The sequence below is a fragment of the Cetorhinus maximus genome, chromosome 3, assembly GCF_964194155.1.
Source record: "Cetorhinus maximus chromosome 3, sCetMax3.hap1.1, whole genome shotgun sequence".
In the NCBI taxonomy this organism is placed as follows: Eukaryota; Metazoa; Chordata; class Chondrichthyes; order Lamniformes; family Cetorhinidae; genus Cetorhinus; species Cetorhinus maximus.
Genome location: NC_135881.1, coordinates 116,697,554 through 116,713,929, shown reverse-complemented (window position 1 = coordinate 116,713,929; position 16,376 = coordinate 116,697,554).

Below are 16,376 nucleotides of genomic sequence, written 5' to 3'. Positions count from 1 at the left end.
CACCAAATTGCCAATACCCACACACACTCTGGCTGTGTTTCACTTAGGATGAGGTCTCTTCACTGTTCGTGTGCAAGATACTTTTGGATTGAAAGAGAAGCTTCCACTCACACAAATTGTGGTTTGGGAATATCTAGCCATGTTTTAGTAAAATGCCTTGTAGCCCAAAACAGGCAAGACTTTGCAACCTCCTTTGGGCCAATGCAGCTACAACTACAAATATTTCCTGATGGAGGGTTGATTAATGGAATGGGTCAGTTCAAGTATCTATAACAATGACCTAGCATCCATTTACATTGTCCTCTTGATTTCAAATTCTCTTAAGCATTTCACCCTGCTTTGACTATCAGCTGTTTTGAGTTTGATTGACATTATATTTCACAGTAAAGTTATTTGCATTAGTAAAACTGGCTTGCTTGTGCGTACACACACAAATGAGTTACTGACCCAATGGACATGACAGAAGACATTAAACATAGATGACGGCATCATTTATCTGACGAAAGTTGCAAATGATGATAAGATGCAGATAACGGTTTCAAAACAGCACAAACTGAATTGGAATCTGACTCAGATGGAAAAGGAACAAGATGTGAAACAAAATTGAAAATAATACAGATAAAGAAATTAAAAGGTCACCCATTCTTATTTTCTGATTTGAGGGGCAGAATTTTACGGTCCTGTTTTGGCGGGGACGGGGTCGTAAAATACGACGGGCCATTATAAATCCCATTGACGACAGTAGGAATGTAAAATCCCACTGTTGTAAAATTCTGCCCGAGAGGTATGGAAGATATTTGCTCTCTCAAATAGCCATCACCGTACTGCTCTCATCTGTGAACCATAGAGACTATTTTGGTCTCTAGCTGCTCCCTCTCTCCTGGATCCAGGCAGACTCAAAGCCCTGTCTGTGATATTCAGTGATTTGTAGGAAGCCTGTATCCTGATGTCAAAAATGGCATCCACTGCATCCTTCCCCATGAATCACATGGGCCTTGTATATAGGTAAAAATGCTAATTAACTATCTTTGAGAGCCCCTCTCCTTCACCTTGGAACTATATGGACAGTTTAACGCCAACTATTTACAACCTGATATTCTCAACACTTTTCTGGGATTTTGGAGACCTACCTTCCACACTGTTAACATACAGACTGCTGCCATTGTTCCATGTATAAATAACTTGCACCTTCTTCCCAGTAAAACAATCTAAGCATTCCTTTGATCTTGAACAAACAAACCAGCCTGGCTTACTGTCAGGCGGACTTCAGAACAGGTCACATGACCCCTTTCATTTTACCCTAAATTTATACAGCCCCAAAACATAATAATATTATATCACATAATTGTAACAAACCCATATATTTGTGGATTCAATTGAAAGGCATGAAACAAGAACGCTTAACATTCAAACGTAGGATCTACACAAGAATAGGGGATCTGGTGCTAGAACCATGGGCAGAATCTTCTGTCTGGCGTGCGGGGGTGGGCCCCGCATACCGACATATAAAATGACACGAGGTGACATCAGGCGCGCCTCCCAACATCACTGCGCGTCATTCTGATCTTCCGTTTGGCGGGCACGCACCGGAGTTGGCTGCACTCCCGCTGAACTGTCAAAGGCCTGTTAAGACCATTAATAAAACAATTAACCCAACTGAGAAAGCTGCCAGCCCAACCTTAAGGTTGGTGGGCAGGCGAATAGCCCAGGTGGCCTTCGCATTTTTCATGAAACCTCATCCACAGGCGGGATGAGGTTTCATGAAGGATTTATTAATGAAATAAAATTTTTTGTCAAAATTCATAAACATGTTCCAGCTCATGTAACTCTGTCACATGTGGGGACATATCTGAATAATTTTCTTTTTTCTTTTTTTTACAACTTTACAACTGCACTTAATCTCCCTGAGGCAGCTTGGCAACTATAGTGCACCTGAAATGTGCTCAATTCCCAATGATGTGAACCTAGCTGTACCTTTGGGAATGCATCCTCCAACTTCATTAACGTGGCTGAACTCCGTCTGAGTAGGGCAACAGGGCCTGGCCTCTGGAAATCCCCCTGTGGTCTGGAACAATGAAAAAATGGTTTCAAGTGAAAAATTGTTTATATTAAACAAAGACACATCAGTTAGCTGTGCCTCCTTAAGAAAGATAATTTCTACTCAGTGTTATCCTTTTCCCCATGCTTTGCAGCCAGGGAATATAAGTATTGTCTGGTCGTAAAGCGGATGAAAATCAACCTACGAAACACTGAGCAAACTAATTGGTGCAATTGCTTTATTGAATACACAAAGCTCCTCAGTTATTGCAGGTATGTCTATCTGAATTGAGCCATTCATTTCTTTCTTCCAGGTCAGTGAAATTGATAATTGTATCATTGTACTTAGAAACCTCCATTTCTCCCTCCACCCAATTAAGGAATTTAATAATGACACTTCTGTGCCTTCCACATAATTTAGACATTCTTAATGGTGAGTTCACCTGCGATTAGGTCAACGCCTTCAAAGCTTTGGATAGATCTTGCTAGAATCTTACATTTGCCAACATCTCTAAAGTTGTGCTCACATTAATGAGAACAGAGGGAAAATTTGAACTTATAGATTTGTTCAGCAGCATGTTCCTTGTCATTTAGTGTCACACATTGTTCTTCCATCTTTGGAAAGTAATGAGTTTGGCCTTTTATATTTGCCAATATCCTCTCCATTGTTCCCTATTTTTAACAACACCTATCAATTAGTCCTTTGGTACTCTCTGCACTCTCTGAAATTACATTCTGTGCAATTTAACATTCATTTAGGAACACAGAGATCATCAAGTATTAATTCACATAGGTGGAAAAAATAAGGACAATAAAATATTTTTACACTGATTCCAGGGTCTCTAGTGAAAAGCTATCTAGATAGACGGACCCAGGACACATCAGCTGGTGTTCTGCCTTATTCTGGAAACTTCGTAGTTGGTAAGGTCTTCAAAGTTTTTATGTTGACATTAGAGATCACAGGTCACTCTATTGTACTCTTACTGAGAGAAAACTAACCTAAGAATCACCATCTCTTAAAAGATTGTACCATTTTTCAGTGATCGACAGCCAAAAGCCATGATAGTTTTGTTAGTCACTTTCAAGATTGCAGTATCTTCTAAAGATAGCTCAACCATAGTGAAGTGGTCAAAGTCAGCCTATTGTTGCACCTCCTCCGCAAGCATGTTATTTTGCATGTTGCTGTCTAATCTCTCGCTCTCTCTCTGGCTCTTTCTGTTTATGTCTGTGTCTGCCTTAATGCTTCCACATTCTTGTACATTTTTTCCCCTTTCTTTTTCTGTTGCTGTAGGGGGTGGTGGTGTGTGTCAGCTTCACCTCTGACTTCTGAGCGGTCTGAATCGCTCCCACTCCCTGGGTTCTAAACCATGGATTTATTTGGGGGTTGCGACAAAGTGCAGCAGACAACTGGTTTTGGTGCAAGAAAAAAAAAACTGAGTTTATTGAAGTCACAAATGAACTTATAACATTAGGATTACACTGAGATTATACAGACCTACAAAGTACACTTAGTTAAGAATGGGCAACACACGACATAACAAGGGAAAATCATGCTACTAATCCCCTTACCCTTGTCCCACCCCCAAAACCTAACTAAATTGAACTAGGAGAGGTCAGGGATCATGGTCACCAACCAGGGTTCCTTGACAGTTCGAAATCCAGCCAGGTAAGCCGGTTGCAGTTTTTGGATACACTCTTTGTGTCCTCTGGGGCCTGCTGTCCCCACGTGGTCCTGGTCTGTGGAATCTGCGAAGGTTCTTCAGTTGGGTGGAGGGCGCGGTTGTGGGTGGTCGATCTTCATGGAGGGCTATGGTTGTGGCCTTGTTGTCTTCAGTTGAGCCTGCCACCCCTCGCCGTGATGTTGCCTGCGGGCCTGCAAACCTCCAGATCTCCTTCCTCCGCTTGGCTCAGCTCCCTGTTTAAACTCTGCTTAAACTGCTCCAAAAACTGCTCACCCTCCAAAACTGCTTCCCCTTCATAACTGGTGGCCCAGTTATACTGTTTTTTTTTTGAATTTCTTATCTCAATCCAAATCAAGGTTAGTTCTTTGTCTGATTTTGGTGGGCTTCACCAGGTGATTGTTGTCTCGTTGTTTTTAATAGGCTCGCATGATGTTTATCGTTATCTTCCTGTCCCCATAACTAGTCTTGAACTGAAAGCCATTGTATGTGTGGAGTATTGATGGGTTTGCATAATTGCATTGATTGTGGCCTTCCTGCTTTAGTAGTTAGTAGTGATTATTTATGCAAGATTTTGATGGGCTTTAGTTTCGTGTAAGATGAAGTCTTTCTCTGGGTTGATTGTTTTAAAGGGAAGAATGTGTATTCTGTCTCCTCTCATCCTAGCCTCCTGTCTGCAGGGTTCTACACTTAACCCAGCATTTAGGTCCTCTGCCATTAAAATTCCAAAAGTCATATCCTTGTTGATGAAATTAAAAATGTGGGAATTTTGAGAACCCTTCATGCTCTGTCAAACTGTACAGGCCTACATGTCTTACAAGATATTGTATGAGGTAATTCTTTCATTTATGTGCATGTTGCAATGATTTCAGTTACCGGTGTAATAAGCCAGAGAACATAAGGCATGAGCCAGCATGAAGTGTCTTATTTTTTTACTTAATAGGCCAAAGTCAAGCATTTGTCTTTAAAATTGAGTTTTGGCTCAAATTCAGTGGCAGGAAATAAAATTCCTGCTAAAATGGCCTTGTCATTGAGTCCATGACCTCACATGTTTCAGAGACTGATTTTAAATAAATATTTCACTAAACATTTTACATTTGCAACAAGAAGTACGATGAATATTGAAGAAGGAGTGAGGGTACTAGTACAAACTGTGTGTTATATATTAAGAAATATATTTATACAGCTTTTGCTTACTTAATATTTTTCAAATAATAATATACAATACTATCACACCTTGGGCAGAATTTTCTGCTTGACGTGCGGTGGCGGGGTGCCCGCACGTCAGCGTGTAAAATGGCGCGCAGTGACGTCGGCAATCGCCCAGATGTCACTGCGCGCCATCGCGATATTTCGCTGGGTGGGCGTGTGTTGAACTTTATCACGCACCCGCCATTAATTAACGGGCTAGTTAAGGCCCTTAAATTGGCAATTGACACCGATTTTCAGGCACCTGTGCGACCTTCGGCTCAGCGCACGGGCGCAACAGGCAGGCGGGTAAAAGATTTTATAATAAAACTCACCCACGGGCGGGATATGAGGGCTCAGTGGGGTTGTCAATCTGGTCTGTGAGTACTTATTGCAGAAAGTTTTTAAACTTGCCTGTGTGATCTGGAGCAGTTCAGAACGAATTCCAGCAGTTTTCTGTGCACTTTGAACCTTCAGGTCAGCACTCTGCAGTCAGGAATTTTTATCGGGCCTGCAGCTTTCCAGAGGCCTCCCATTAGCCTAGGTATGGGCTCTGACATGTCCAATGGAGGCAGCTCCTCTGAGGAGGAGGGGAGGGCTAGAATAAGGAGGAGGCTAGGAGTGCACAATCAGCCTCCAGGGGAGCCACCTTTGGGAGGACAGGCGCAGGCACAAGGGGAGCAGGGCCAAGAGGTTGTCCAAGGTGGAAGGGGCTGCAGAAGACGCCACTATCCTACTGCCAGGGTATACAGGTGGCGAAGCAGCTACCTCATTATGTCTGAGGTGCTGTGCCGAAAGAGGCTCCGACTGTCAAGGGAGACAATACACTACATCTGTCAGTGATTGCAGATATCTCCTAACTGTGTGGGCGGACACCCCATGCCAGCAGCTCTGAAGGTCACAGTTGCCCTCAACCTCTATGCCTCTGGCTCCTTCCAGGGCTCGGTGGGTGATCTTTGTGGTGCCCCCCAATCAGCTGTGCACACTTGTGTCAAGCAGGTTACAGACGCACTGTTCAGGCGTGCATTGACCTTCATCCACTACCGCTGGGACCAGGCAAGCCGGACACAGCGAACCAGAGGCTTTGCAGCCATTGCTGGCCTCCCCCGCGTCCAGGGTGCAATAGACTGCACACATGTGGCCATCAAGGCGCCAGCAGGTGAGCCCAGTGCCTTCGTCAAGGAAGGGCTTCCATTCCATGAACGTGCAGATAGTGTGTGATCACAGGATGCTGATTCTACAAGTCTGTGCAAGGTACCCAGGCAGCTCCCACAACGCCTACATCCTCAGACACTCCCAGGTGCCAGGGCTCTTCAGTGCTCTGGCTCGGTTTGATGGATGGCTGCTGGGTGACAAGGGCTATCTCCTCAGAAGGTGGCTCATGACACCTCTCTGCCATCCAAGGACAGAAGCTGAGCAGCGCTACAATAGGAGCCACATCTCCACAAGGGCTGTGGTGGAAAGAGCCATCGATCTTCTCAAGATGCGCTTCTGATGCCTGGACCGCTCAGGGGGCACACTCCAGTACCCACCAGATTGTGTCTCGGTGATAGTGGTTGCATGCTACGCTCTCCAAAATCTTGTGCTGGAAAGGGGCGATGCAGTAGACGATGAAGACATTGACGCAGTGGCTGCGGCTGCACACCATGAATCCAGCACTGATTCTGAGGATGAGGAGGCGCAGGGGAATGATGAGGGGCTAAACGCTGACCCGGGACTACAGCAAGGAGGCAGAGACACCCGGGACACTTCAATCCAACGACCTTTCAGCTAGCTCCACACAAATGGATCAGGAGGTCCAGCCTTGCCTTGCGCTTCCATAGTTGGCACTTAAGTGCTACATCTGCCCCTTCATCAGCTGCAACTAAGGGCTTTGGACATAAACCTCAATGTCCACTCAAACACTCATGACGTGTATGTAAAACATACAAATGCAGCACAAAGGAGCCACCCTCAGTCATGGTAACACATCTGGTTTTAATTTTCTCCATCAAAAGGTGACACAAAATGAAGCAAAATGTTTTTCAACCATAAACAAATAATAATTCCCTAATCTAGGGCCAACACAAAAGCACCAGTGAGAAACCCGTGGTGTTACTAAGGTGCCTTATGCTTACGTTTACTGGTGCTACGTCTTGGTGCCGCCCCATCGCTTGGAGTGGCATCTGAGACAGCCTGCTCACTCTGCTGTCCTGTTGGCCTCGGTGACCTTGGCGGCTGTCCTCTGGCCCTTGGAGCCTGTGCTGGCCCTGACTGGGAGGGATCTGCCAGGTCCACAGCTGGCATCTCCCCAGTCGTCGCAGCCTCACCCGATTAAGCGGTCACTGGGAGAGGGGCGGAGCAGCTGTTCCCCTCATCAAGGGCACTGTGAGAGGAGCCCGCAGAAACGACAGGCAGCTGCTCCGCCGACGTGAAGTCTCCCCAGACCTCCCTGCTCACCGTCGATGGATGGGCAACAAGCTGGGAAGCTTGAAGCCCACACCATCTCCCACATTGGCAATGATCAGCTGTGGCCACTGGTGCTGTGAGGGCTTGCAGGTCCGAGCGTAACTCCAGGAGAAGCTGCTTGTTCTCCTGGAAGCCCCTCTCCACGAGAGTCGCCACTCTCTCTATGGAGGAAGCATGACGCTCTAACATGAGGCCCATTGCATCACTGATGCTCCACGTGGACTCCTCCACCAAGGACACCAAGCGAAGCATCAGCTCATGCAACACTCCCAGATGCTCCCGCACACCCGGCCGCATTTCCTGCAGCTGCTGCATCATGGATGACTCCAGAGGCACATCATCACGGCCCGACTCAGCATGTGCCAGGTCCCCTGCCGTCCTCTGGCTGCTGGCGCCATTGGCACTCTCTGTCTCTGCCAGTTCCTCCAGCGATTGTGAAGTGCCCTCCCCGCTGTGCCCCGGGACACCAGTCGATGTTGCAATTCCCACCAATGTGCTAATATCTGCGCTGGTGCCTGCCTCCCTGAAATGGTGTGACGCAGGTGACAGTTGAGGGCCCTCAGGTGTGAGAGGGGGCATCTGCAATTGCTCCTGCTGGACAGGCTCCGATGATGCTGAAAATAACAACAAGGGCAGTGGATCAGTTAGCGTGCACACAGTGACACACTTCATCCCTTTCCACCTGGTTCATTATGCGCTCAACCTTCCAGAACCTATGGAGACGAATATTGGTGGGGTGGCAAATAGTCAGGAGGAAGCCCAAACATTACAGGCAGATACAGACAGGCTGGTCAGATGGCCTAAGGAACGCCAAATGGAATGTTATGTGGATAAGTGTGAGGTGATGCACTTGGACAGGAGAAACAAGGTACAGGAATACACAAGGAATGGTAGGACCGTGGAAAGTAAGGAGGATCAGAGGGACATTGCTGGGCATGTCGACAGGCCCATTAAGGTAGTGGGACAGGTACATAAGGCGTTTAAGAAGGTAAATGCCATACTTGCCTTTATTAGCCATGGAATAGAATATAGGAACAGGGAAGTCATGTTGCAAGTGCAGAAAACACTGCCTAGGCCACAGCTATAGTTCTGCGTGCAGTTGTGATATGCACTTCATGGGAGGGATATGATTGGAGTGGAGAGAGTGCAGAGGTCGCTGACCAGGATGCATGCTTGGCTGGAGAGTTTGACTTATGAGGAGACATAGCATAGACTGACGTTATTTCCACTGGAACAGAGGAGATTCAGGGGTGACATTATTGAGCTTTATAACATTATGAGGGGCATGAATAGGGTCGACAAAAAGGAACTTTTCCCCTTGGTGGAGGGATGAGTAACCTGGAGGCATTGATTTAAGGTAAGGGGCATGAGGTTGACAGGTGAGGTGATGAGGAACTTTTGCACACAGCAATGTGAGACGTACTGCCTGAAAGGGTGGTGGACGCAGAAACCCTCATAACACGTAATAAGTATTTGGATATGCAGTTGCGATGCCATGGCATACAAGGCATAGTGGTTGGAAATGGGATAAGGCGACTTTAAAAGGTGGCTGACATGCGCATCTTCGAAGGGCCAAGGGATTTTTGTCTGTGACCCACACCTCTGACTCTATCAGTCTGAGAATGAGCAGTGTTGCAACAATAATGAATCAAACAATCATTAGTGCTATGGATGGTGGGAAGACAGAGCGGATGTCACTGTGGACCTCAAATATCTGGCCGTTTCACCCCAGCCTCACCGACACCTGTGGACCTTGGCGCATGGTTCCTCTCAAGCTCCAGGGCCTCCTGCTTGAAACAGCTTAAAATCTTGAGCTGGGCCTGGCTGCCTCCAGTCCTCGAACACTCACAGGCTTTGTGAGCATTTTTCTCCTGCAAAACAGAGAAGACCATTCATTGCGGCTAATCGCACATGTACTCTGCACATGCACGCCGTACCCCAACCACAGTGGCCCATCTCAGGCCTCCAGTGCCTCCTTTCCCCACTACTGCTGATCAGTCACACAAAGATAGTACGCCTGCTCCCAACCCTCCCCCAAACGGCCTCCTTGGACACATTCTGCATCCATCACTTTAGGAAAGACACGGTCTTAGCTCCCATGGCAAGGAGGCGCAACTACGTGCAGCGTCGAGGGCAGCAGATGGCTCTTGGCCACGAGACCTTGAGGCTCCCCTTCTACAATCTCATCACTGTGAATAGGACATGTGTTGGAGTTCTGAGTATGCGCCTAGCTGCATCTCCTGCAGGTTGTCCCCAGACTAGTCATGTACGACTAAGAGCAACACCTGGTGCGGGGAAGAACCCATCTCCTCATGAACCACTGAGGCTGATGTAAGCATGTGCACTATCTGCTTGCCCACCCAGCGTACGAGAAATGCCCAATATGATTTAATGCAGTCACGACAGTAAGATTTGGGGGGGTGGCGCCCTCAAAGGCTAAGGCTACCTGCTGTGTTGAGTGACCAATGCCAACATTGTCCTCACCCATCCAGAGTGCAACAAATCGTTGAAGCGCTTACGGCATTGGATCCAGGTGCGCTGCACCACATCACTGGAGCTTACCACCTCCGCCACCTCCTCCCAGGCACGCTTCGTCATGTGGAGGGGCCTCCTCCTCCCATCCTGGGGGACCAACACCTCCTGTCGTGCTGCTACCTCTTCGAGGGCAGCAAGGCAATCATCAGAAAAGCGAGGGGCGCGTTGGCCCCCTGCTGGCCTACCCTGCAGCTTGCCCTACTCCTGTGGCAGATCCTGCAACTTGTCCTGCTCCTCTGCCCTTCCCTCCAGCATGCCCTGTTGAGCAGACCCCCTGCGGTTGGATCTCCAGGTGGCCATTGTGAGCAGCATACAGGAGGCTGCTAGGCCTTCTTTTAAACAGGCTGCCGGGCCGCCACTGGACCCGGCGGTCTGTGCACGCCTGCCGCAGCCTGCACACTCCCGCTATCCACGGGAGTCGGAAGTGCGCTGGGCGGGCCTTAATTGGCCCGCCTGCACAAAATGGTGGCATGGCCCCGCCCGCATCTGCTCCTGCTCCGCCCTCCCACCAAATGGAAAATTTTGGCCCTTATTTACATCTGTGAATCATCTGTTACGTTTGTTATCAATTGCTTATCCGATATCCAGTACTGGATGCACAGAAATTTCCTCCAGTAAAATATTGGGAAAACTGAAGCCATCGTTTCAGGATGCTGCTCAAAACTCAACTCCTAGTATCGATACCAAACCCCTCCCTGGCAACAGTCTGAGATTAAGACAGTTTCCTTGATGTCACATTTGACCCGAGATGAGCCTCCAACCTCACATTTGTGCCATCACTAAGAATTCTTATTTCCACCTCCATAACATTACCTGACTTCACCTCTGTCTCAGCTCATGTGCTGTGGAAACCCTCATTCATACCTTTGTTACCTCTAGACATGACTATTCCAGTGCACTCCTGGCTGATCTCCCACGTTCCACCCACAATAAACTTGAAGTCATTTAAAACTCTGTTGTCCATGTCTTAACTTGCTTTGAGTTCAGTTTGGAGAAGTATACGGGAGGTGACAGGTGTTGTATGGGAGAAGAGTGGACTTCATCCTCTTCCCTCTTCTCCCTGAGGAGAGAAGGTTGAGCTGAGAGGCACGTGGGTTTCCCAGGATAGCGAGCTGCCTGGTGGTGCAAGACAGCATCGTCTGAACACATGTTGTTCTATGAGCCCCCACATCAATGGGGAGTGATACCACAATTGCTGCCACTCTGTCAAAGCGTAGTTGCCATGTGGACACACCAAGAAATTCATCTCGGTGAATGGTTGCTAACTTGGAAGCACCCATGATACTTTCAACCTGTTACAGTTGGCAATACCCACTAAGACAGACAACAAGATGAGATAAGAACTACCATCTCTGTACATGGCTCATGACTCCCTTCTGCCAACCCACCACATGGGGTCAAATGGCTTTCAACGAGAGCTATGGATCCACACATAACACCATGGAGAAAGCCATCAGACTCCTGAAGCAGAGATCACTTGTATGGGGTGGGGGGGTGGTGGAGAGGCAGGGGAGGAGCAGGGAAGGGGATTTCTACAGTACACGCTCAGTACACATGCATGAGGGATTCCATATTGGTGTTAGCGTGCTGCCTCCTTCACAACCTCACGATTCTGATAGCCCAGCCTCTATACCTCCTGAGATTCCTCATCCTCAACATGGACCCGACAGTCCCATAGAACACTTCTATATGAGGCTCCTCTTCACAAAGCCCCTTGGCCTACACCATTCAATAAAAGAAGCTTATCCAGCAGTACATCAATAAGAAAAAGAAGAACTAATCAGCCTCGTGCATTGTGTTGTGCCTGCCTTGTGTGCCTCCTTTATTAATTTACTGTTCCTAACCACTGCGACTGCAACCATGCCTCATCAAATGCTGCTGCCTCCTTGGTGGAGGCTGCAGATGGCTTTGCAGGACACACTTGAGTAGCTCTGGACCCCGAGGCCCAGCTTCAGACTACACTACCTCAACATGGATGGCAGCACTCTGAGCTAGCTGGCTGAGGCTAGGGGTTCTGAAAGAGTGGCAGTGAGGAGAGCATAAATGCTGCCATCTTGAGACTGGATAGCACACTCTTGCTCCACAGAACCACTGCCATCCCATGGTGTGGATCCTCAGCAATCCTCGTAATCTGCTGGAGCTCCGATGGCTGGATTTCTGTGAGAACCTGCATTCCCCACACGGAGAACATCTCTTCCAGTGAGCTACTGGGATGTACATGATCTGGTCCTCCTCTGGTCCTCTGCTATTCTTTCCTGTTGTGGTTCAGCTTTTCCTGCATGAGAGAAGGTAGAATGTCATTGACTGTGAGTCAGTGGGCAGAATTTAATGATCTCCCCATGATGGATTAGCAGGTGCATGGGGTGTAAAATTAGGCATACTGCCATGGGTGTCATGGATACCTCCTTTATGGGCCCCAGGGCCTAACACCCCAGACCCTCACTATAATCTAATCAACCTTAGTGTTTTCCCTCCCCCACCCTGCCTGTGCATCCTAGCTTACAGCTCCCCTCTCGGCCTCCTCACTGGGTCTTCCTACTCTGGCCCTGCTGAGAACCCGGACCACCCCAACCCATCCCTCAACTTAACTCTCAACCTGGCTCCAGCAACAATCACTGTTGGGGACTGGATGAAGTCCCAGCAGTGGCCACTGCTCCCGGTGGCACTGTGGGGACCAGAGAGCTGCCGGCCATTTAATTGAATGGCAGCTCTCAGAGGTGGGACTTGCAGTTGGTGTGGAAGTCTCGCCCTGAGCCAATTAATGCCTCCCTGAGTGTTAATTGGCTATGGCATAGCCTGCTGGGGCAGGGGCAGGCTCTCTGCTGACTTTTTTTGCTGAGAGGTGTGGGAACCACAGCGAAACGTCACATCCCGCCCAGTGTATTTTGGTGATGCCCACCAAAGCTGAACAGCCAGAGGTATGTGGTGCAGTGAGAGGAGTCTGTGTGTGTATGTGTGCAGCTGATATACTTTGAATGGGTGTGAGGGTGAGGTGTAGTGTAAGGATGTTACAAGTGAGTCCTGAGTGTCAGGATGTGGTGCTGGGTGGGTGATGAGTGTGTGATGAATTGAGCTGTTCTGTGGTGTGTTGGGTCTGAGATGTTACGTGCAGATGCATTTGCTCCCCTTGCCCACCTGACTGAGGTCATTAAACTTTCTTGATGCAACTGCTAGGTTGGTGGTGCTGCACTCTAGGCATTGATAATTCCCACCATGTGCTCACACTTCCCTTCTCAGGCTCGGTGTGGAGGATTTCTTGACCCAGCTGGAAACACGGCCTCCCTCCTGCCTTCACTCTCTTAGCAGAGTACATCTGGCCCAGTGGAGCTGAATCCAGGAGTCCTCTCCTTTCCTTGCAGAAACATGGTTTCCCGTTGAATGTCCAAACCCAATTTCCAGCAGCCAGTTGCTGCAACTTCCCTTTTATGGACACTGTGCCTACAAATATAGGAGGCTGCTTGGAAATCATGCTTTCCACCAATGGTGGGTCCAGTGGACGATTACATCGATAAGGTGACAATCTGTTTCCAATGATGCTGCGAACTGCTGCCCCAAGCCCTAAAATTGAGGTGACTGAATTTCGTGCCAGTTGACTCCTGTTGAAATTTTGGACCATGAATCATGGCTCCTTCTTGTACATTGCCCAAGTGACTATTCTTCGTGCGAGAGACTGACCTTAGTGAATACAAATCAAGATCACCCTGACTTGTATATGCACACCAACACCATGCGTTCAGAAATATGTGTGCTGGTAATCCTCTTTTACCATCAGAAAAATAGCAATAACAGCAGAATGAAGGACTAATATTACAAATATAGAACCTAACAGCACTGCGGGTGTACCTAAACCACATGGACTGCGGCAGTTCAAGAAGGCAGTTCACCACCACCTTCTCAAGGGCAACAAGGGATGTTCAATTAATACTGGCCCAGCCAGTGAAGCCCACATTCCCTGAATGAATAAAAAATAAGTGGCCATTTTCATAGCAGATTTGGGGATTATGTATTTACTGTTGGGTTATGTCAGATGGAGCTCTATGAGAGTCCCATGCACTTCAAACAAATCTTTACTTTTAACAAAAACAGAAAATGCTGGAAAAACTCAGCAAGTCTAGACCTGCTGAGTTGTTCCAGCATTTTCTGTTTTCGCCTCAGATTTCCAGCATCCACAGTATTTTGCTTTACTTTTAACAGTTTTGTGTGAAGCAAGCATAAAAGCAGATGAGAGCAAAAGGGAAGGTGTATTGGTTACAGGGCGGATATTTGATATTGGGAGAAGTGAGGAACTGTGGAGGTGAGCATTTTCATACACCCTCATCTTTCTGCCTGATTTTGGCACAGCAATCTCCTTACCCAAGCCTTTGATCAGAAAGAGTGAGATAGATCATATTGCAAACTAGTTCAAAGACATGCAGTAAGGTTTACTTCTCAGAGTGAGACACAAGAATAGTTTACACATTAGAATACATTATTTAGTCAAAATGAGTGATCCTTGGCTTGAAAAAGGGGATGAAGTGAACACTGCACTGTAAAAATTTAAATATCATGGAAGCCAATGGAAAAGGCAACGTACAAGTCTACCAATTCTCCTACTTTTGGTGTATATCTCACATGTGACAGTTATCAATACACTGTTTTTGGACTCTTACATTATTTGATTGTGTGATAAGTGATATTCATGGCTGCCTGAAGCACCTGAATTTAGTAAGTGAGTGGTATAACAAATTTTAATTTATCTGTGGTGGTGTTGATGCTTTATGTACATGCACATATGTCATTTGTGCCAATTCTGCTAATCAGTGAATATTGCAACATTTCTGCATTGATGGCTAATGATTGAATGATTCCTCCTATAATTAAAAGTATTGTAGATATGAAGCGTCTCTACTGCCCTGCATTATGGGAAACCTCAACTTCCACCGTGACCTTCACATGTGAGATCATTGGAAGTTGGCAATTTGAACAGAAGGATCATCTCTTGGGAATTAGAATTACATCCAGGCTCTGATTGTTGGGGATATGGAGGGTCATTTGGTCACCTATTTCCTCTGAGGCTGCCCCTTTGGCTGTAGATTTCTGATTAACTGCTGAAATCTCACACCCCAAACTTGGCCACAATTAACAATCTCTATTTGAATCTAAACAGCGAGTGTTCACAGTCTATTTAATCTCCAGCAGCATTTTGAGCCTGATTACATTTTCATCTGATTTGACACATACATTGTCCAGCAGGAGACACCAGGGTCAGTTTTACTTCCTTTACCTGTCTTTCTCTCCACAGATGCTGTCAGACCTGTTGAGCTTTTCCAGCATTTTTTGTTTTTGTTTCAGTTCTACTTCCTCCTGCCCAGTGTAAATTAGGCAGAAGCAGTCTAAATATGGGGTCTGGTAATTTACCTCCCCATTTACATTGCCACTCAGCTGCCATCTTGTTTCAGCCCCAAGGTGGGTGGAGCATAGGCTGTTTCAAGGTGGGAAACTGCTTGCAATATGCAAATTGGGACCCTACAACGTATAAACGATTCAGATTACAATTGTGAAGTACAAATGAGCAGAGTCTATGTGGTACAGGATCTGCCCATTTGTGTTGGGTGGTAAGTGATCTAACCAGTGATCCTTAAAAGGACCACTGGAGGACATTTCCCAGCCAGCCCAGGAAACTTAAAACATTTTATGGGTGACAATGATGAGGCCAATACTTGCAGTGGAGTGCCCGCTTGGGTGTCTGCAGCTCGCTGCTAGAATGTAACTAAGGCCAATCCTTCAATATGGCTTGGGCCACATGCCAGGAAGAAGGGGTTGAGCAGTGTGTGTGGTCTGCCTTTCTGTCCTCCATCATTAGTTAAAATCAGCCCAATTGGGTAATGGTCAGTAGGAGGAATTCTAGCTGATTTGCTCCTCCCTAACTGAGGTTACTGAGGCCAATTGTAAGACTTAGGCTGGGATTTTCCATGTCCGCTGGCATCAGGTGTGTTCGGTGGCAAGAACGGACAATATGGCATGATCGGTTTCATGATGGCGTGAAACCAGTTCGAGATCACCCGCTCAGCCTTTCTCCGCTATCGGCCATTGGGAACCTCATTGTAATACATCAGCATATCATTATTAGACCTGCCCACCAGAATCATTCCCCCCCCACCCCCCCGTACCTCCACTGGATCATCCACCCACGTCAGTGGGAAAACACGCCGATGTGTTTCACAACAGCACATAAGTGTCGTGCACCTGGCAGGCTGCACTTCGCTCAGGACGTCAAGGTCTGTTTGCCTACCTTGCTTCGGTTAGCACTCGCAGTCATCAATGTCAGGCTTCACAGACAGAACCACATCACCTTTAGGGGGCTCACGGGCAGGTCTCTACCTACCATATGTGGGTGGGTTTTCAATGGCTGCAGGGTTAAGGCTTGCTTGGGAAAGAGGGAGAAGTGGCCACAGGCAAGGGAAGAGGCTGCAGGACGAGGGCTGTACTGGGGAAGGAGGGTATCCCAGG